This window comes from Neofelis nebulosa, chromosome 3 (assembly GCF_028018385.1).
Source record: "Neofelis nebulosa isolate mNeoNeb1 chromosome 3, mNeoNeb1.pri, whole genome shotgun sequence".
Lineage (NCBI taxonomy): Eukaryota > Metazoa > Chordata > Mammalia > Carnivora > Felidae > Neofelis > Neofelis nebulosa.
The window spans coordinates 140,170,678-140,192,215 of record NC_080784.1 but is presented as its reverse complement, the minus strand read 5'-3'; the positions used below and the strand labels follow the sequence as shown (position 1 = coordinate 140,192,215).

Here is a 21,538-nt window from a genome sequence, read left to right as displayed (position 1 = left end):
ACAGTCTACTTCAGAGTTACAATTATCATCCAAAACTCTGGTATTGTGTTTTTGAAATCAGAATTTTTTGGGGAGAGACTGTAGAAAGACAATATGACTAATACAATAAATATAACACACTGATTTGGGGCAGCATCCTGCAACTGAACACATGAAAATTTTGGTAAAAAAAATACAAATATTCTCCCTAAAGAGGACAAAAAGAGCTTCACATCATCTCGAAACAGGTTTTATTGCCAAAACTAGATCAAGATAGGTAAAAATTTTGCCAGCAAATGAGTTAGGAAAGAAAAAAATAGACTTATGTTGTTTTTGTTTGGGTTTCAGAATTTCAGATAAGGGATTGTGAACTTTACTACACAAAAACACCAGATAAAGAAGCAAAATGCTCGTCTCAGTTCTGACAGTACCTGCTGTGTGGTCTTGGGCAAATCACCAAACCTCTCTGGTTTCGGATTAATCTACAAAATGGGTGATTACTACTGCCTCCCAAGTTATGCAGAAGTAGCTATGAAGATCAAATGAGATAGGATTCATCAAAGCATTTTGAAAAAGTGAAGTGTTTAGGGAATTCAAGCTGCTTATTATCTTTTAAAGATTATTATAGTTTTAATTATGCACTATGGTTTCCTGTTTGAAAGGCAGAGTATTGCCTGCACAGGAAGGGTTCCCACTTAAATCTCTTTCTTGCTTCTTAACATCAATAAAGATCAGCACATGCATGATGACTGCACTACGGCAATCTTTTTCTGGCTTAATCTGTAAGAATCACCTCCAGGAAGTAATGAAAAGCTGCTATGTCAAATCACTGCAGTCACTAAACACCCAAAAGACCTTTTGTGCTTTGAGAAGCAGGCTGTTCAAGGGTCAGGTTGTTCCTAACCTGATTTCACAACTTTTTGTAAAAATCTGCTCTTGTCTCCCTTTCTGTATGGTGTATGGAGAGAGCACCGGCCTGGGAGTCTTACCGCTCACCCTCACCTCTAATATTCCATGTGATCTAGGACACATCACAGCACCTCCTTAGATGAGCACCAAGTCAGCTGTGCCTAGTTAGACCTTGGATGGCAAAAAAAAAAAAAAAAAAAAAAACCCAGCTTACTGCTGCTATTTGGTAGTCCTGCCCCCCCCTCGCCCCGCCCAACAGAAGGTTTTCTTCTCTGGGTATTCAAACCCTGCTTGTCCCTACCACACACTCCTGGCTCGCTGATGCTGTCTTTGCACTGATGTCAATCCCCTGCTGCTGATGTCAGCCCAGCTGTGACAGCTGAGTCCAATGCCACCCACAGTTGACCTGGTGAGTCACATCTGCCTGCTTTCCCCTTGCCAAAGACCCCCTCAGAAGCCCAGGGCAGAGCCCATGACCTGCTTCCCTCTTTGCATCTCTATGCTTTTTGAGCTTGAGGAGTCTCCATGGCTGAGTGATTTGTCCCATTAGCCATGGCTCTATAAAATTAACCGTGAATGTTCTCCAGTGTCCGTGGCAACCCTTCTCCCAGGGAGCAATTATGACTATAAGCTATCCTCTTTTGATGTTAACTTGTGGAAACAGAGCCTTTCTGGTCACTAAAATGCAGTGGGGCTGGTGTCTCCTAAGAAAGAAAATGTCCTAAATGCTCTCTTCCATAAAAAAGGAAGACACACAGAGGAACCCTGACTGTATAATAAAGCTGGTAATTATTCTCAATAACTGAAGGGCATTCTGTGGTGGAAAACCCCAAGGTCTATGACATGTATGAAAGTGGGAGTATAAATGTAACACAGAGAAAACTCAGAAGCTGAACTTTATCCTTAAGGAGGCTGCAATCTAACAGAGGAGACACATCTATAAAATAGATGATTATATTACTTTCTACTCACTATATAAAATAATATGTAGGGACTATGATAAAGATAGCCACAGGTTGCTATGGGAAATCTAACGGTGCTTAACCCATCCTGGTCCAGGGAAGGCCTCTTGGAGGAGGTGACTTTTTTATTTTAAGTTACTTAAACTCTGGATCTCAGTTTTCTCATTTTTAGTGTAATTTAGAATACCTAGATCTACATTTGTGGTGAAAAATCCAGCATATAGATTTAAGTTACCATAGCATTCTTAGCTCAGTAAATAATAGCTACTCAACCATGACCTTCTGGTCTTTCATACGGATGTAGAAGCTAATGTTCTTAAAGCACAAAACCCCTTTGGGGGCACCTGGTGGCTCAGTCAGTTAAGCATCCAACTCTCGGTTTCGGCTCAGGTCATGATCTCATGGTTTGTGAGTTCAAGCCCTGCATAGGGCTCTCTGCTGCCAGCATGGAGCCTGCTTCAGATCCTCTGTCTCCCTGTATCTCTGCCTCTCTCTCTTTCTCTCTCTCTCTCTCAAAAATAAACAGGTAAACATTAAAAAAAAGAAAGAAAGAAAGAAAGAAAGAAAGAAAGAAAGAAAGAAAGAAAGAAAGAAAGAAAGAAAGAAAGAAAGAAAGAAAGAAAACCCTTTGTACCCAAACATCCCACCAAGAATTTCTTGGCATATGTCATTTCCTATTGTTGTTTGACGATATCCCAGAGTCTGAAGATGGACTGATAATTGTTCTGGTCTGAAGACAGACTGATAAATGTTCTGAGCAGCTTTGTTTTTCAGTAACGTCCAGCAAACAAGTTCTTTGAGGTCAGAGAACAAGCTGGGTTTCTAAATACACTTTTTTCTTTCTCCCTCTCTCCTCGCCACCGTGTCTGGAACTCTGTCATGGTTCTCTTTTGACTGGAAGAAATATGTTAGTGCTCAAAACTTGTACTGTGCAGTGGCTGCCCAATGGCTACAGAAGACAGCAGTAAGGTAACTAAGTAGATTAAGTGGCCGGGAGCTAGAAGACTGAAGCAGTTTTCACACCAAATCAATTATTCAACACGTATTGGCTCTGTACGAGGTAGTGTGGCAGATGATCAAAAGTAAGAAATAGTTCTTCTCTTAAGGAGTTTGTGATCTACTTGGAAAGACAAGGCTAACGCAATTGGAGAAATTAAAGCGTAATAAAACCCAGTAAAATGAAGAAGTACAAGATCATGGGAAGTAGGCACACCGTAAGAGTTTGAAGGAAAACAAGTTACTTAGGAGGAATTGGGCAGCAAGTGGCACTCAGGCTGTGAAAGATATATGGGGAGGATTTGAACAGTGCCGGTGTGGGTGCAGGTGAGAGGACCAGCAGAAGTGAGGACAATGAGGTAAGAAAAGGCAGGCATGAGATCACGCCTCAGGGCAGCACATAGACCAGCCCTATTGCAGGGCAGGGGTATGCGAGGTATGAGAACCACCCTTCAAGGCTTGCTCCTGACCCCAGGTGAATCTGAGGGGGTTAATTACCTCACCCCTTGCCGGGCCCTGGACAAATTCTTACCCTTTAAGGATATTCTAGAAATCTAAAAATACTATCGAGCCCTATTGATTTTTTGCTATCCTAAGCATCCTTCAATGTTTTTAGACCACATACATTCTAGCCTGTGATTTATTCCTATAAACAGTCTAAAAAATTAAGTCTAAAATTATGGCAAAGTCCAAAGCCTTTGATCTTACATGTGGGACTTACCAATAATTTAAGAGTGTCCATATCATGATTCTGAGTTAAACTCAAAATGAGGAATAAAGTTCTCAAGAGTGGTCAGAGCTTGGTGGCTCCATGGATCTACTGAGGACTCCCAAAGGAGCGAAGCTTTAGTAGTCACATAAAAGGGTTTTTTTGTTTTTTTTTTTAATGTGCTGCTTCAAGGCCTAATAATTCCATTTCTGGACACATGTAGGATATTGACCCTCAAAATCATCCCGCAATAAGTCATCAATCCAACTGAACTAAAACAGAGCTGTGGTAAACCCCATTATGATACTGATGATCCAAGAGGGATCACCTCTATAAAAAGGGGTTTACCTTTCCTAGAGAGTTATGAAGGTACCATAACATGACAATAGAAAAGGTACATATGAACTTAGAAGTGCTAGGACTTTGATTTCATTGGTAGATTTATACTATTGAGCTTAATATTGTGATATATATTGGGGCACCTGGGTGGCTCAGTCGGTTGAGCATCCAACTCTTGATTTCAGTTCAGGTTATGATCCCAGATTCGTGGGATCAAGCCCCGCATCGGGTTGTGCACTGAGTGTGGAGCTTGCTTGGGATTTTCTCTCTCTTTCTCTCTGTCTCTCCCTCTGCCCCTCTCCCCCACTTGTGCATACTCTCTCTTAAATAAATAAGTTAATTACTTAATTAAATTTAAAAAGAAAAAAAAATTGTGATATATAGCCTATATGGTCCTTTGTTTCCACACACATACACACACGTATATTTATACTGAACTCTATCAGTCAGGGCCTAAACAAGAAAGAAGAAATTAGTTTATTTTTAATGCAGAGAACTGATTTTACAGGTGATGGAATCTGGAAGCCAAACAGCAGGCAATGGGGCAATCCAGAGATGAGTAAGGGCAGGAAGTTCTACCATCCCCTGGCTAGAGAGACCAAGGGAATGGATAATGTTATTGGAACCTAGAGGCAGAGCCACCAAGTGGAAGCTAGAACCATGGCCGGACAGTCCCATGGGAGCTAGAGCCATAGAGAAGGCACAGCCCAAGGCAGAGAAATGGAAGAAATACCCTGACTTCTCTCCCCACTGCCACCCAACATCTCTACCAGTGCCTCCCAATGCCCAAACCCAAGAAGGAACCACTGGACAGGAAACGCTAGGAACAGCAGCTGCTGGAGTGAGTCTTCTGCCATACAGAACACAACACAGGAAGGGTGAGATGGGATCCAAGGCCAGTGGGGCCCGAGACCTACCCAGGACTCCACATAATTACCATGAGGATTAAATGAGGCATCATATAAAAGCATCCATCACAAGCCTCAGACATAGTGAGCTTTCAATAAAAGTTTGTTTAATAATACAGCATCGTCCACATGGAGGGCCTGATGACTCACAATGTTACCAAACCTATAGGTACAAAGGCTGCTTATTATTTTTATTTTTCAGAAATAGATTTTTAAAAGAGAAAGGAAACTTCAGCAAAAATGTATCACCACTTTCCAAAGGAGAAGCTGCAGATGGTATTTATGATTTTCACTGAAGCATCTCAGTTAAATTAATTACTTGTCGGGGCACCTGGGTGGCTCAGTCGGTTAAGCGTCCGACTTCGGCTCAGGTCAAGATCTCGCGGTCCGTGAGTTCGAGCCCCGCGTCGGGCTCTGGGCTGATGGCTCAGAGCCTGGAGCCTGCTTCCAATTCTGTGTCTCCCTCTCTCTCTGCCCCTCCCCCGTTCATGCTCTGTCTCTCTCTGTCTCAAAAATAAATAAATGTTAAAAAAATTTTTTTAATTAATTAATTACTTGTCTATTAAATTCTTAAACTGGCAGCTCTTATTTTCTAATGTGATCACTTCATGCAGAAACCAACAGCCAATTAAATCAGAACAAATGACTAGCTGATCTCTAAGGTTGCTTCTGACTCTACCGTGTAAGATTACTCAGTTACATCGATGGCAAAATGATGAAAGGATTTGAGGTAAGTTCTGCCCTGAGTCAATTCCAAGTGTCATCTGAATCAGTATCAGGAATATATGTTCTTCCAAAAATCTCAAATACACACTGGGCAAAGGAGAAGGTATTTTAATTCTCTCAGCTTTGAAAGAGCACTTTTCTAAGGTGATTTACTTGAGAAATGCACTTTTCTATACTATAAATGGACACTGAAGAGACCTACAGTTTGTTTTAGGTTTTTTTCTGTTCATGCAAACATTTATGTGTTCTGGATATAATTCGGTTTGAGTTTCTCCTTCGTGAAGTAACTGGGGAACAACAGTTGGTGACTAGTGATGTTCTCTACAATACAGGGCCATAATAATAGGTCTTATTCACGTGGTGCTTTTAATTCATGCCTGGTATTGTTCTAAACACTTTACATATATAGACTCATTTAATGTTCCTGACAAATTTATGATGTAGGTACTGTTATAGTTGCCATTTTACAGATAAGGAAACTGATGCAGAGATGTTACACCTTTCTCTGGTCACAAAGCTTATACGTGGGAAAGCAGAGATCCAGCCCTGGCAGTCTAGCTCCAGAAACTACGCTCTTTGTTAATCATGATGGCATACTGAGAAGGAAAAGAAAGGATACCCACATTCTTTTTTTTTTTTAATGTGTATCAATTTTTGAGAGAGAGACAGAGAGTACAAGTGGGGGAGGAGCAGAGAAGGGGGAACAGAGGAACCAAGGCAGGCTCTGCACCAACAATAGAGAGCCCAATGTGGGGCTCGAGCTCACAAACTGCAAGATCATGATCTGAGCCTAAGTCGGATGCTCAACTGACTGAGCCACCCAGGCGTCCCAAGAAAAGATGCACACATCCTAACAAGGAAAATAACAGGTCATTCTCCTCTCACTTTTATAAGGATACCTTTCTGGATTGGCTCCCACCTACCCTCCCCGCCTTACCTTGTCCACCAATCCCTTCTTCCCACTCCAACCACAAAAGGCTTCCATTCATACTCATTCTCCCCAAGCTCCCACCCGCAAGGCCCTTGCAGTGCCATTCCCTCTGCCTCAAGTGCACATTTGTCCCGTTTCAGCTGGTGAAGCTCTTTTGTGTCCTGGATCTCCAAGCAAGCTCTCCCTGGCTACTTTAAACTCGGATTATAGGCTCCCACAGTACAGAACGCATCTCTTTCCTAGCCCCTATTAGAGTTACAATTTGACATTTTGTTTACATGATTTGTGTCTGCTTAGCTTCCTAGAGTATCCCCAGTGTCTGGAACATAATGCAGGTTCAATAAATACTTATTGACTGACTTATTGATTAAAATTTGCTCCCTAGACTGGGAGCTCCATGAAGGAGGAAACCATGTGTGTTTATGCTTCTGCTGAATCCTCAGCACCTAGTTAAATGCCTGGCACATAGATGATACCTCTGGGGAGATATGTAAACTAGAGAACAGTTTTATTATCTTTATGGCAATTATTGAAATTTCCTATGACCCTTTTTTTAAAAAAATAAACCTTTGCTTGTGATGATTTCCAAACCTCAAGATGGCCAGAATACAGAGATTTCACCACTCTGCCCATGTGCCCTCAAATCAGTGCCACTGAGTCTACTCCCATGGCCATCCCTTGCCCCTCCAATGTTCACCCTGGACTGCTCATGTATTTCTAACAAGTACAATTCTTGGGGCAGGGCGGGGGAGAGCAATTGCCAAAAAGCAAAAAGACTGACCCAGACAACTTCCCACAACGTAACTTGTCTTTAAGTGAAAAGAATGATGAAGAAGCCTCCCTCCTCTTTCTCTGATGGTCCATAAGATGGTTTTCCATGGCTTTGGGACCTGTCATCATTGTCATAGCCCCTTTTGAAAGCTATAATCACCTGCTGTCAATGCGCTCAATCATTACAACTGAAAGAAATCAAAGCTCTCTACCTCGATTTTAGGATATGGCAACCTGCCTTCCCATATCAGTAGGAGGCAGAACTTGGTCACTCAGGGTTGGAAACCATCCCTGACCCCTGACCCAAGGGAAGCACAGGTCTTAGAACTCTGGCATTCCAGTCTGGAAAGGTTACTGACCTCTGGCCTGGAAAGCATGCAGCCGCCTCAACCCACTGCCAGAGTCAGTGATTATGGCAGATTCCTGTCACTCCTCTCTTCTCTGAGCTAAGACTGTCTTGGAAATAGCTAGACAGATAAAGGAATTGCTAGCAAAAACTAGAAGGCAATCTTTTTACAAAAAAAAAGACCCTTTAAATAAGCCAGATACAAAAATCATACTATATGATTCTACTTATATGAGGTACCTAAATAGTCAACTTCATAGAGACAGAAAGTAAAGTGGTAGTTGCCAGGAGGTTAAAACGGGAAACAGAGTTATTGGTTAATGGGTACAAAGTTTCAGTTTGGGATGATGAAAAGTTCTAGAGATGGATGGTGGTTATAGCTGCACAACAGTGTGAATATACTTAATGTCATTAAACTGTACATATAAAAAATGGAAATGTTATGTTATATATATTTTACTCCATTAAAAAAAAAAAAACAGGAGCTTTATAGGGCTTGGCCTGGACATTTTAATACCTTTCAATCCTTTCCTCTATTTTCTGGCAGGCAATTCCTAAGGTTAAAACAAGCAAACAAGAAATTTGTAAGACCTTTCCTCTTGAGCGATTTCCTTTGTCATATTTCTACTACCTCTCAACATGGAGGCTTTACAAAAATGAATTATTGGGACCTCATGAAGATAAAAAGCTTCTGCACTGCAAAGGAAACAATCAACAAAACTAAAAGGCAACCAACAGAATGGGAAAAGATATTTGCAAATGACATATCAGACAAAGGCCTACTATCCAAAATCTATAAAGAGCTCACCAAACTCCACACCCAAAAAACAAATAATCCAGTGAAGAAATGGGCAGAAGACATGAATAGACACTTCTCTAAGGAAGACATACAGATGGCCAACAGGCACATGAAAAGATGCTCAACGTCACTCCTCATCAGGGAAATACAAATCAAAACCACACTCAGATATCACCTCACGCCAGTCAGAGTGGCCAAAATGAACAAATCAGGAGACTATAGATACTGGAGAGGATGTGGAGAAACGGGAACCCTCTTGCACTGTTGGTGGGAATGCAAACTGGTGCAGCCCCTCTGGAAAACAGTGTGGAGGGTCCTCAAAAAATTAAAAATAGATCTACCCTATGATCCAGCAATAGCACTGCTAGGAATTTACCCAAGGGATACAGGAGTACTGATGCATAGGGGCACTTGTACCCCAATGTTTATAGCAGCACTCTCAACAATAGCCAAATTATGGAAAGAGCCTAAATGTCTATCAACTGATGAATGGATAAAGAAATTGTGGTTTATATACACAATGGAATACTATGTGGCAATGAGAAAGAATGAAATATGGCCTTTTGTAGCAATGTGGATGGAACTGGAGAGTGTGATGCTAAGTGAAATAAGCCATACAGAGAAAGACAGACACCATATGTTTTCACTCTTATGTGGATCCTGAGAAACTTAATAGAAGTCCATGGGGGAGGGGAAGAAAAAAAAAGAGGTTAGAGAGGGAGAGAGCCAAAGCATAAAAGACTCTTAAAAACTGAGAACCGAGGGTTGATGGGGGGTGGGAGGGAAGGGAGGGTGGGTGATGGGTATTGAGGAAAGCACCTTTTGGGATGAGCACTGGGTGTTGTATGGAAACCAATTTGACGATAAATTTCATATTTAAAAAAAAATGGAGGCTTTAACATGATGATTTCCTTATCAATCAGACTATGCTGCCAATCCAAATAACTCCAAAATTCAGTAGCTTCAAATAACAAAGGATTACTTCTTGTTCTCTCTACATAGCCCAAGCAGAACCATAAGAAGATTTCCTCAGGGACCGGGGCTGATGGAGCAGCACCCATCATGCGAGCAGAAAGGCAAGCCTTGCAACACTCGGCCTTCAGAGCTTCAGCTTCCTGTCCATGTGCACCTGGCTGGCCAAAGCAGTCATAAGACCACGCCTAATTCAAGGGAATTGTGGGGAAGTGCAATTCCAACAAATGTCTGGAGGGCAATCAAGCTGTGGAGTGCCCTGCGAACACTACAATGTCCTTCTGACCACTACAGCCTCTTTCTAGGTTTTGCTCATATCTTTGCATTATTTCCAAAATTCATTTTAGTGATAACTTATAGTATAGCATAATATATATAATTATACAGATATCATTATATAAATTATGATATATATTATAACCAGAAGGAAACAAAACCTGGTCTCCCCATCAAAGGACATCTCCAGCATTCAGCCACATGCTTCCTGCCCATGGTTCACGGAGAGCGGCACACGGCTGCTCTGCCAACCAATGAATGAGACTGAGCATCACCTCTTCCCCTCACCTTCTCAAGTCCGGTCGAATCTTGAGCCCAGAAATTAGAAGAGCCCAACAGCATAAAAAGACTTTCTGCCACCTGCTTTATTTGAGGAGGTAAAAAAAAAAATTGATCTTGGCATCAGAGGAATACAAGCCTCAAAAGGAAATAAACTGATCTTTCAGATTTATTTATTCTAGGCTTTCTGGCCTCCAAAGACCCTGAGAAGGTTGAAACAGATTTTATTTTTTTTTATTTTTTTTAAACTTTTTTTAAACGTTTATTTATTTTTGAGACAGAGAGAGACAGAGTATGAACGGGGGAGGGGCAGAGAGAGAGGGAGACACAGAACCGGAAGCAAACTCCAGGCTCTGAGCCATCAGCCCAGAGCCCCACGCGGCACTCGAACTCACGGACCGCGAGATCTGACCTGAGCTGAAGTCAGACGCTTAACCGACTGAGCCACCCAGGCGCCCCTGAAACTGATTTTAGATGTGCTAGAGATTCCACAAATTCACATGGACAGCCTTCACCTGCTGACACTGTGAGTTCAAGTGCAGAGACCCAGGCATGAGTCCCTGACCATTCTATAATGGCCAGATACACACCACTGTGACAGAAGAGCCATCCCATCTAGGCCCTCAGAAGAACACGGCAAGCTTAGGTAGTAAACCCAAGGCTCAGCCTACACTGAAATGACAAGATTTCTCAGAGGCTAGGCATCACATTAATGTGCAGGATAGAAGTTAGTAGAAGACATGTACATGGGGACCCTTATATAGACACATCAAATGCAATTTAACAGAACCTTCATTTGCTGTCCTCCTGTCCTCTCTGTTTATTACTCTGTGGTATACAGCCAATGTTAGAAAAAGTCAGGTATCCTCATGCCTCATATCTTCACTCGATGAATCCATGACAGAGAAACCCTGACTGGCTCTGTTTTGCATTACTTACTAATGATAACTTTGCGAAGATTTTCAAGTATCTCTGGCAGATTGAGCAAAATGCTATCACAACCATTAGCTCAAACAGAAAAGGAACGGTATAAAGATAAAATCCAGTTTCAATGTTGACAAAAATAGCAGCACCAATGGCATGAATCAGCACATGAGCATATTCAGCAGCTCTTTAATTTTTATTGCTGTTGTTCCCTTCTTGTGATTAATCAGATTGCATACAGAAACATCTCAATCCCCAGTGATAAAGTCAGCTATTGTTTAGTACACGTATGCATCGGCAAACTCTTAGAGAAAGATTCATTTTTAATTAAGTCAACAACAAAAAATTGCTCATCCGTACAATTACTAGGATTCAGATTTAGAAAGGGATAAGCCAAGGGACTGAAAAACAAGGAAAATTGGAATGCTTTATTCTGGAAGTCTATAAACCAAGGGCAGTAACTCAGTAATAAAAGCATGACTTTTGAAGTCACAGATCTAGATTTAAATCCTTGCTCTATCATTTACTAGACACAAGATAATGACCATGTCATAAGGCCACATTAAGTCTCAGTTTCTTCACCCGTAAAATGAAGAAAACAGCCATCTACTTCCTGTAGAGGATGTGAAAGAAATGAGATAGATAATCCATTTAATGTCCTTAGCAGAATGCCTGGTACACAGCTGTGCTCAGCAAAGGTGTGTTATCCTTGACACTGTTTGATAAAATTATAAGGAAGGAAATTCCTTGACTGAAATCTAATCATGTCATGGAAAGTTGCTTGAGTGTCTGTGATGCAGAAAGACAATGCAAACTTGACTGCCATTCTCTTTTCCAAACCCCCTGTGGCATAATTTTCTGGTTTCACAGTCTGTTCACCTGGAAATTGGGGGTGACAGATCTAGACAGCTTGGCTTGGGTGTCTATCTTGATGTGCGCTGAAAGCAGTGGTTTTGTTTGTAGAGATTATTCTGTTGCTTGAACTCCAGGGAGAATAAGTGGACATGTTGCTAATAGAGCTGTACCTCTGGACTCCAGGCTTCCTGAGCCTCTCCTAGTATTTAAGAGAAGGGGGGCATAATATATTTGACATAAATGCATTTGCAAGAATACAACTGGAAGAGATCGAGTGTTTTCTGTGGCTTCCCCTACTACTTCAGAGCTTTTGGTCCTGCTGTTTTGTAAACAGAAAGACCTGCATTTAAATATTTACTTGCAGTATCTTTTCCTCTTTACAACTAATGATATCATCATAACATGTCCTTTCATCTGGCCCCTTAGCCTAAGGAATCCTCTTTAAGGTTCTCATTAGGAAGGAGCTCTACACTTTTGGTGCTGTCTTGTCTGCAAATTAGAATCATCTGGAGAGCTTTTAAAAGTCCTGCTGCACAAACCACACCCAGACCAATTGAAGCAGACTTTCCCACACATTCTGGTAGTTTGAAAGCTCCCCAGGTATTGGCACTATACAGCCAGTGCAGAGAACCACTGTCGGACCAAACCCTGTACATACACCTGTGTCTAACAATACATTAAAAAAAAAACAAAGAAGCAAGTCTACTCTAAAAAGAGGTCTCCAGTCAGTTAATCCTGAAGATTTGCCTGATAAACTGACAAGATAGATGTTGCCAGCAGATTGATGTGCACATGCATAAACACACACAAACATAGATACACACAGGCACACACACACAGGCAGGCGTGCACACACACACACACACACACACACACACACACACACACTTCTGCCTGCCCCAGTTGGCTACGGTTTCCAACTGGGTGAGGTATTTTTGACCCTGTCTCTTCTCAGGAAGTTTACTGTCTGCACCCATCTCATACCCTCAACATGACAGTTTGGGAGATTAGCTCCTCACAAAAGAGATAGTAACCCTTGAGATGTAGAAACATAGGCCAGTAGGCAACTGTCTCACCACAGTAGAAGAGGGGCTGCGTCCCCAGGAACTAGGCACACCCAAAGTTGCAACCAAAGCAGAGGAAATTAGAAGAAGAGATAACTTCTTCCATATTTATTACATGAAGACTTCAAATAAACAATATCAGACATCTGATGAAATGAGAGAAATTTTAATCCAAACTTTTGTTGTGAGGAGTGCAATCTGATAAAGTTTGGAGTATTCATGTTTTATTTTTTTCCTTTTAGACTTACATAGGATACTGAAATCAATGGAGTCCCTACATGCCTACTTCTGAGCCACAAGCACGTTGATTTCTGAGCTTCCTCCCTCTGCCCTAGGTCAAGAGCTCAGACTCTCGATTTGCCTTGCACCTCCCTTCAAACCAGTTTGTTTGCATATTTTTGCCTCATTGAAAAACATCTTTGTATTTTTGCTGGCCCAGTTCTTGGCCGTAGCAACTCTTGCTGTGACTGAGGTGGAGAGTCGTGAGGCAGAGAGAGGCCTTATATGTGGACACTTTCCATTTATAAGACTCAGGGTAGGGCACCTGCTTTGAAGGCAACAGCAGAAGCCGGGGAGGTGGACAGGGGAGGACGGGGGTGGAGAAAGACACCTGCTAGGAATGGCCTTGGACCTCTAGTGGTTGGTTAAGCTGATTCGGCTTACATATGCATAAATGAAAAACAGCTTCTCATAGAAGACAGGGTCTCAATTTGAACATATGTGTAACAACAGACTGCTGTGCCAGGGGAGTGGGAGCCCGGTTAATTTCTCTCCAAGGACCCCACAGAAGATGAGAGAGGGTGTGGAAGCCAAAGCCCTTAGGGTTTAAGGACGGTGACAGATGGCCAGCACTATACAGGCAACAGCACAGCTCTTCTGCCTTCTGCACACCCCCGCCTGTGCTCTCTTGCCCTCTCTTGCACTCCCTTCTCCCCAATGCCTTTCCAAGGTTTGTAATTACTGGGCTGACTTGAGCATGACCAGATGGGTTTTATTTCTAAAATTTAGTGATTTTCCTTCAGCTTTCAAGTCCCTTTAGTAAGTAAATATTGGTCTCATTTTATAGACTTTGGGCCTAGTTCTTACCTTTTTTCTTTTAAGACTGGTCTTCTTGCCCCTTAAAAAGGTGGTTTCTCAGGGCGCCTGGGTGCTTAGCCTGTTAAGCATCTAACCCTTCATCTCAGCTCAGGTCCTGATCTCACGGGTCATGAGTTCAAGCCCCACATTGGGCTCTGTGCTGACAGTGCAGAGCCTGCTTGAGATTCTCTCTCCCTCTCTCTCTCTGCCCCTTCCCCACTGGTATATGCTCACTCTCTGAAAACACACAAACGTTGTTTTAAAAAAAATTTTTTTAAAGATTGTTTCTCTAGTTTCTTGCCAATTTCTCCTGTCTGACCTTTTCTTTCATATATATATATATATATATATATATATATATATATATATATATATGCTTACTTTATATTTATGATTTTATAAATTTTCAAATGTTATAATTTTTAATTTATTTAAATTGAAGTTAGTTAACATATAGTATTGGTTTCAGTAGAACCCAGTGATTCATCAGTTACATGTAATGCCCAATGCTCATCCCAACATGTGCTCTCCTTAATGCTCATCACCCATTTAGCCCATCCCCTTGGCCCACCTCCCCTCCAGCAACCCTCTTTGTTCTCTGTATTTAAGAGTCTCTTACGGTTTGCCTCCCTGTTTTTACCTTATTTTTCCTTCCCTTCCCCTATATTCATCTGTTTTGTTTCTTAAATTCCACATAGCGCTGATATATGATATGTATCTTCCTCTGACTGACTTATTTCACTTAGGATAATGCACTCTATTTCCATCCATGTTGTCACAAATGGCCAGATTTCATTCTTTTTGATAGCTGGGTAATACTCCATTGTGTGTGTGTGCGTGTGTGTGTGTGTGTGTATGTGTACACACACATATATACACACACCACCTCTTCTTTATCCATTCAATTAGTTGATAGCCCTGCTATAAAAATTGGGGTGCATGTGCCCCTTGGCATCAGAATTTTTGTATCGCTTGGAAAAATACCATGCGGTGCAATTGCTGGGTTGTAGGGTAGTTCTATTTTTAATTTTTTGAGGAACCTCCATACTGTTTTCCAGAGTGCCTGGACCAGTTTGCATTCCCACCAAAAGGGTTCCCTTTTCTCCACATCCTCACCAACATCTGTTTTTTTCCTGAATTAATTTTCGTCATTCTGACAGGTGAGGTGGTATCTCATTGTGATCTTGATTTGTATTTCCCTGATGATGAGTGATGTGGAGCATCTTTTCACATGTCTGTTAGCCATCTGGATGTCTTCTTTGGAAAAGTATCTATCCATGTTTTCTGCCCATTTCTTCACTGGATTATTTGGTTTTTGGGTGTTGAGTTTGATAAGTTCTTTATAGATTTTGGATACTAACCCTTTATCCATTATGCCATTTGCAAAAATCTTCTCCCATTCCTGTCTGCCCTTCTTACCTTTCATCTCCGGCTCTCGGTTACCATAACCAGAAGCTTATTTTAACAATGGTGGGACTATGTTCTCTTACCCTATTGGGTTTAGGTGTCCTTTTTTCTTTTATCAATTACCTCTCTATGACTCAGTTTCCTCATCTATAAAATAGGGATAATAACAGTGTCACCTTAGAGAGCTACTGTGAAAATGAACAATTTATGGGAAAATACTTATAACAGTGTTTATAAGTAGCAAGTGCCAAGCAATGTTAGTTGTCTTCTATGATAACACAGACATAAGTGGGGTCAGAGAAGACTGAAGGGGGTGGAGAATAGGGAGACCACAGCAATAATTTGAATTTCTTCCTTTTAAATATAGTCCATAATTTTACTAAACGACAAGTTCAAAATCCAAGACATATTTGTTGAATTACTTCCTCATAAGGCCATTAGTTACATTGTATTTGTTGAAATTTAGTAGTTTTCATCCCCTGCACTCAAGGTGGAGAGACCTGCCTTGTAATTTAGACCACTGGGGTTGGTGGTTGTCATCAGAGCATGCACTGAAGTGAGTTGCTCTCCCTCTTGAATGCTTTACATGTCTTCTGATCCACCAACATCTGAAGGTTCAATTGACATCCCTAGCTTGACGGTTGCCTCTGCTGATTAGAGAGACCTTTTATTAGACCCCAGCACCTTCTAAAATGTGCTCCTTCAATGCTCTTTCATCCACATAATTTATGATCTGTTTATAGCCTCCCCCACACTGGGTGCTTTTCTGTGCCCTCTCTTGGGCTAACTCTTCATTTTTTAGAGGATGTTTTTTTCCATTTACTCTGATGACCAGATGCCCTCTGCCAGCTGGCCCCAGAGGGCTGTTATCCAAACACCTGGCTGTTTTGATCTGCTATACACATTTTTCCAGGACTTGTAATAAGGCATTAAAAAAATAGCAGTCAGATGTTCCTTTTCATTTTCCCTTCTCAATGGCTAAGCCAATTGCCCCTTTTTGTGTCCTTTAGGAAAATAAGATCCACAAAGCACCACCCTTGACCTCAAAGAAGAGTAGACTACTGATGCGACTTAGGATACAGTCATTCTAGATATTTTTCCATCTTCATTTAAATGAACTTACAATATTCTTTTCCTGTCTATGATCTTCTATTAAATGAACAATCACATTTTCTCAGCAGTATGCCAGCAATTCTCGGTGCATTATCTGAATGGAGCTTCCTTTATATTCCAGGCATGGTGCTAGGAGCTGGGGATGAGCTAGACATGGCCTGTGCTCACTTATAGCTTATATAACACAATCCTCAGCCCCAAGAAAACTATGAGAAGAGGTAAACAAGAAACTGTTCTCTATTTTTAATGTGCCTTAGAAAAGTCCTTTACAAAGCTCCTTTTTCTTGGGCTAACCTTAAGTTGTGAGGCACAATTACAATATTTAGATAGAGGCTGCCTTACTAACTTTATGTGTTCTATATGATGTTTGCATCCAGCCCTAAAGGCAAATCTGATCAAACTGGGGAGAGGGGGATATAATATTGTATGTAGCAGATGGCTAGTCTGAAGTGATCTGACCTACAACTTCTGGCTCATTATGAATAACCTAAATAATAGTTAAGAGCTTGGAGGGCACCTCGGTGGCTCAGTCCATTAAGCATCCAACTTTAGTTCAGGTCATGATCTCATGGTTTGTGAGTTTGAGCCCCGCATCAGGTTCTCTGCTGTCAGTGCTGGTCCTGCTTCAGATCTTCTGTCTCTGTCTCTCTAAGTCCTTCCCCCACACACGTGCTCTCTCTTTCTCTCAAAAATAATAAATAAATATTTTTAAAAAGAGGAATTTGGAATCTGGAGCCAAGGAGTGGGTTGCTTTAAATATTAGTTCTACCCCTCACTAACTGTAACCTCATTAATCTCTCTCTGATCCTTTTTCTTCTTCTACTTCTCTGTAAAAGGGGGTAGATAGTACCATCTTTCTCACAGGGTTGTTGTAAATAGCTGGCATCAATATATTTCAGATGCAGTGCCTTGGCAATGAGCAATAAATAAATGGTAGGTAATAGCTGCGGTTGTTGTCATTGTTAAAAGTGTGGTAAGGTGTCATTTTACAGGAGTACATCGAGTCCCACATGCTCTGAGAGCACTACACAGGACCAATTCACTTAGCTAGTGAATAAACCTATTTGCCAGCCAAGCATCTTTGCTGAGTTGCTACTTATTCTTAGTGACTCTTGATGTGGCAGAATCTTTGATTCCTTGTTCAGAAAAAAAAAATGCCTGTCACATAAGAAAAATAAATGCATATGTCTTTCAGTGAAAATATAACTTGGGAGAAAGCCAATGAGCAGTGTAAACATTTCTATATTTGTAATTTTAGGGAACATTTGGAGATCTTAAACACATTCCCTGTACATAACAATGTTTTACTTTAAAAATTGAGTTAGTATCTTACAATCCTTGTAACAAAGAGGATGGCTTTTGCTAAGTGGAAGTGAAATATAATTTCCAACTGAATGAAGTGATAAGACCAACGATTAGTTGCCAAATGAAAAAGAAGAAAAAAGTGGCTGGCACTTAACCTTCTTCCTCAGACTCTAACGCAGAGGAGAGGAGACGAGGACTTCAAAAACACACAGGAACTTCTCCCACATACAACTCCTGAAAACTCAAGAGACGTGAGCCACAGCTTCAAGAAAGAGAATTAGAGTTCTCATCTTCTACCTGCTCAGAAATCTTCAGTGGCTTTGTGAATTGTCAGCTTTGGCAGCAAAATCACAGTTGCTAACAGATCTATAAAGAATCAGCTAAGACATTTGTAGGGATACTTGCTATGGCTGCCATGGAGGTATGCACTCAGATCTCTATCAAGGGACCCTGTCTTAGAGAGCATAGTTGATCTGTGGCTTCTAGCTTCGAGGCCATGCTTTCTCCAGCCTCATAGCCAGTGACCGAGTATGGTAAGGGGGGCAAGTATGAGAGCCAGCCCATTCCTGCCAATGGAGGAGTCTTCTAAGAGACACATTGGCTCAAGAAACTCATCATCCTGGCTGAGACTTTCTCCGAACTATGCTACAATATGAGACCCTACTTATCCAGTCCTTTGTTCCCTCCATCCTTTCGCAGATGTCAAGCCTGTAGTGTGGACTGAAGGCTCTCCCTGCCTACAACTTCTCCTTTCCTCTTTATCTTCACAGGCGTTTCAGCCAATAAAGCTCTTGTTGGCCTTATCCCATCCTTGCTGCTTCTCAGAGGTTCCAAACCTATATTCCAGTCTACCAGCTGTGACTCACAAAATAATTGGGTATTTTAGCCTGAGATGTTAAATCAATTAGTAGTGGTTGCTTGGAGCAGTATCTCATGAAGATCTTTGAGGCCAACTCTGGGCTCCAAGAAAAGTGTGCTACGACTGATCATCAATGTCTGCAGCATACACAGAGGGGCAATGGGAAGGCACTATGCCATGTATTTGTCCAACATGAGCACAGGGGCTAGTCTAGGCTAGCCTGGACATTTAAACTTCTATAACTAGGTTATTCAATGTTGTAAAATTGGAAAACTGGGAAAGCTGTAAAACTGTAGTTCAGATGCAGAACTCTAAGCTTACTAAATATCAGGCCTTCTGAACTTTACATCTCCTCCTTTGAATAGCAAGCCAAAAGAGAAGAAAGCTACCTATTTTTAAGCCTCCATTTCCTCATCTATAAAATATGCCTTAAATATTTCCTGCCTTAAATGTTTCCTTTTGTTATTATGACATTTAAGTGGGATTACCTTAGGAAAGCTTATAGCATAATTTATGGCATTATGGAAGATGTTAGTGATTAATATTATGATGCCACTTGGGACCAAAAAAATCATGATTTCAAGGTGCATATATTTATACTTTTATACTGATTAATAGTTTATTCAAAGCAGCACTGCATGGGTTGCTAATACATTTAACTACAGGATATGACAAACTCAACCAAAGTAATAACATGGTTGGATTCTTCCCTCTTCCTCTTGTAATGTGGGAAGCTTACATCGATTACATTGTTATTAAATGTTCAGATCATTTACATAGCATATAAATATCTTGACAGTGAGACAAATAACATTTCTTGAATTATGGAAGGATACCTATTTTTTCCTCAGTGATAGTCTCTTGAGCATCATATCATAAATCAATAATGACCTTATGGCACTCCCTACATACTCAATGGAAAGTTCTCATCAAAATCAATAAACTCTTACAATTCATAAAGAGTATTACCCTTAAAATGATAGGACTTCCTTTTCTGAGAAAAAAAAAATAACGTGTTTCTGGTCAGGGCCCTCTGTGAGGTCTTACAGGGCTACTTAGAACCTTTATGAGCACACCCCAGCCTGTCCAAACCAACCCTAAACACACACACACACACACACACACACACACACACACACAGTTCATAAACAGGAACTTCTAGTTTGTCCCCTATTCCACTGAGAAAATTAAGCTATCAATCCTCAACTCTCCAAACTCCCTTCCCCACCCCTATAAACTTGTCTGTGTCCACACCCGTCTCCACTCCCTTCCAGGCCCTCTTCCAGCTTAAGATTAATCCTTCTTTGTGAAGCTTGATCCCTTCCTCAAACTGGAATCTGGTTCCCTTATCATTCTTTCTCTTCCTCCTTTACTTTAGATTCCTAATTACACCAGACCTTTATTCAACAGCACATATATGTTAAATCATCTGTCATTTCAAAGAATCTTCTTTTGGCCACATGTCTTCTCCTTCCATCCTTTCTATCCTGGGACAGTTACTTATAGTCTTGGGTTCCTCTCTTTTACTTACCAGCTGTTCCTCACATACTACAAACTTATTTCTTTTTTTTCTTTTTTTTTTTAGCTTATTTATTTATTTTGAATTTTTTTTAACGTTTATCTATTTTTGAGACAGAGAGAGACAGAGCATGAACAAGGGAGGGTCAGAGAGAGAGGGAGACACAGAATCCAAAACAGGCTCCAGGCTCTGAGCTGTCAGCACAGAGCCCAATGCGGGGCTTGAACTCACGGACCGCGAGATCATGACCTGAGCCGAAGTTGGACGCTCAACCGACTGAGCCACCCGGGCGCCCCTATTTATTTATTTTGAAAGAGAGAGGGAGCATTTATTTTGAAAGTGGGGGAGGGGCAGAAAGAGAAGGATAGAGAGAATTGCAAGCAGGCTCTGTGCTGTCAGTGCAGAGCCAGATGTAGGGCTCGAACTCACAAACTGTGAGATCATGACCTGAGCCAAAACCAAGAGTCTGATGTTTAACTGCCTAAGCCACCCAGGCACCCCTGCAGTCTGATTTCTTATGAGAGCTCACTCCATCAGACTATTCTGGAAAAGGGCACCACTGACCTGATTGTTAAATCCCATGGCCATTTCAGTCTTAATGTTACAAGATTGCCTGGAAGTTTTTAAGACTATTGACCCCTCCATTCTAGAAACTTCCATCACTGGTTTCTATGCCATCACTCCCTCCTTACACTACTACCTCTAACACTTTGCTTTCTTGGCTCTCTGAAAACTCTTCTCTCTCTGATCATTCTTTCACTATTCATCCAACACTTAGCTATTGAGCACCTGCTACGTGTCAGGCATCCTGCCAGGGACGGGTGAAATGTTTAACAGACATAGACATTAACATCAGGACCTAAGCACAAAAGAAACAAGCAAAGAATCCATTTTACTCATGTAGTAACCCTAAGCAAACATCTAGAAGGGGTATTTTTCCTGGATAGAGGATCATTCTGGAGGTGGGTCTTGAAGGATCAGTGGGCATTTGCTAGATGCAGAGAGCTAAACAAGGAATGAGGCAAGGAATGTTCATGACAGAGGGAACAGTATGCACAAAAGCCTAGAGGTTAAGATAGCACGTGTGTTCAGTGAACATCAAGTGCTTTAGTTTGACTGGTATGTACCTTGATGACAGCAAATGGTGTGAGATGAGATCAGAGAGATAAACAGCCTTATAAGAAAAGCCCACTAATACATCTGCTGTTACCCAATTTCTGTACTTTCCAATTTCATTCATTCCTGCTTCTTCAGCCATCCTTTGATATTTGTGAGCCCCAATCCATTAACACAAAAGTCTTGACACTGGTCAAGACATCATCCCTCAGCACTGGGCCCTCGTGTCTACAAGCCAATAGTACACTTTTGTCTGGATGTCTTACAGGTATTTCTAATATACTAGAAACAAAACTCAATATAATTCAGTCCTCTCACTGCCAAAAACAAAACAAAACAAACAAAAACCCCTTATACTCTTATTATATTCTCTATTTCCATGCATAATATCACATCC

General features: G+C 41.2%; 1 protein-coding gene and 1 long non-coding RNA gene across 5 annotated transcripts in view; one reads left to right on the top strand and one right to left on the bottom strand.

Moving 5' to 3' along the window:
• RASGEF1B (RasGEF domain family member 1B) overlaps nucleotides 1-21,538 on the bottom strand; it is a 580,386-nt gene that overhangs the window by 276,052 nt on the left and 282,796 nt on the right. The window lies entirely within an intron of this gene.
• Nucleotides 1,530-10,074, top strand: LOC131507396 (uncharacterized). The gene is made up of 3 exons (XR_009259482.1): nucleotides 1,530-1,673; nucleotides 2,752-2,819; nucleotides 9,378-10,074. It is a non-coding gene; the product is annotated as an uncharacterized LOC131507396 (long non-coding RNA).